Below are 1436 nucleotides of genomic sequence, written 5' to 3'. Positions count from 1 at the left end.
TCTCAAAAGAAAAAAAACAAAAGAAAGGCCAGGTGCGGCTGCTCATGCCTGTAATCCCAACACTTTGGGAGGCCAAGATGAGCAGATCATGAGGTCAGGAGTTTGAGACCACCCTGGCTAACACGGTTAAACCCTACACTCCAGCCTGGGCAACAGAGCGAGATTCCATCTCAAAAAAAAAAAAAAAAAAAAAAAAAGCTGCACCATCCCACACAAGGCCCCGCTGGTCTTCCGGGGTGTTATGTGTCCTGTCCACCAGTACCCTGTTAGTGTGCTTTTCAATAGGTCTTAGCCTCACCCACTTTATTCAAGCCTACCGTGGCAGGTGCCATTGTCAAACTTGAGCCTAATGGTCCCACTGGCCGGGGTCCTGCTCATCACTATCCTCCTCAGAGTCAGCAGACACCCTCTTGATTCTCTGGCACGCATCCTTGATGCTCCTCTCAAGGTCACTGGTGTGTCTGTTGATGGTTGGTTTGCTACTAGGCTTTGGGCCAATATCAGGGTAAACTTTCTTCAGTTTGACCCCTTGCCTTATGGCAGCCAAAATGTGCTCATGGACAGAGGCGTGGTGAGCGCACACCCCCAGCACTTCCACCTTCCAGAGAGGAGCTCTGCTATGCCTTAAGGAGGCCAACCCTTCGTCCATAGATCCTGGACATGGAAAACTTTCCAAGGAGTCACGTGGTCTCTCAGCAGGTGCTTAGCACACTAGAGGAAGTGGCTGGTCATCTTTCACTGGAGCCCAGAAGCCTAAGTTCTGATGAGCTGCAGCTTAAGAGGATGAGGACAGAGCAGGGAGAGGAGGGGGTGGCGGTGGTGGGGGTAATGGGGGTGGTGGTGGTGGTGGTGGTGGAGGAGGTGGTGGCAGTGACAATTCCTCACTGGATTTGGAGTGTGTTTGATCACCAACTGGAACAAAAACCTGGACAAGGACCTTTCCATGACAGTCTTGACACTTGGGGCTTTTCACGTTACCAGCTTCCGACAAGGGAACACCTCTAGTTTTCCTAGAGGACGGGTGAATTACTGACACCGCCTGGGAAGCTGGCAAGCACATCTGCTGGGAAAGGTCACCTGGCAGGTTTGGAGCCACAGGTTCTGAGCCAGAGGTGTTTCAGACAGATGGAGCTAGGCGTTTCTGAAAGTGAAAAACCATGGTGAGGAATCCGCCATAAGTGCAAACCATCAAAATGCTGAAACTTTCTAGACATCTGTAAACACATGCATTTCTACGCATGGATGGTCTAATTCACAAAGCGGCTCCTTCTTGTTTGTACAGCCATCCTTGCTACCGAATCCATTTTTCATGGGTTAAAAGATAAGCATTTATATCCTTTGATCAAGTATTACCTTCTCAGTAGTAAAATGAAGATATGAAAGCATATGTATAGAGGAAAATAGTCATCAATTTTTAGTATGAAAAATTAGAAATG

The 1436-nt window shown here is 48.5% G+C and overlaps 1 pseudogene; it reads right to left on the bottom strand.

Moving 5' to 3' along the window:
- Positions 1-346: 346 nt before the first annotated feature.
- LOC113225049 lies at positions 347-1060 on the bottom strand (annotated as a pseudogene).
- Positions 1061-1436: the final 376 nt, after the last annotated feature.

Source organism: Piliocolobus tephrosceles, chromosome 6 (assembly GCF_002776525.5).
Source record: "Piliocolobus tephrosceles isolate RC106 chromosome 6, ASM277652v3, whole genome shotgun sequence".
In the NCBI taxonomy this organism is placed as follows: domain Eukaryota; kingdom Metazoa; phylum Chordata; class Mammalia; order Primates; family Cercopithecidae; genus Piliocolobus; species Piliocolobus tephrosceles.
This window is presented reverse-complemented; position numbering and strand designations above follow the sequence as displayed.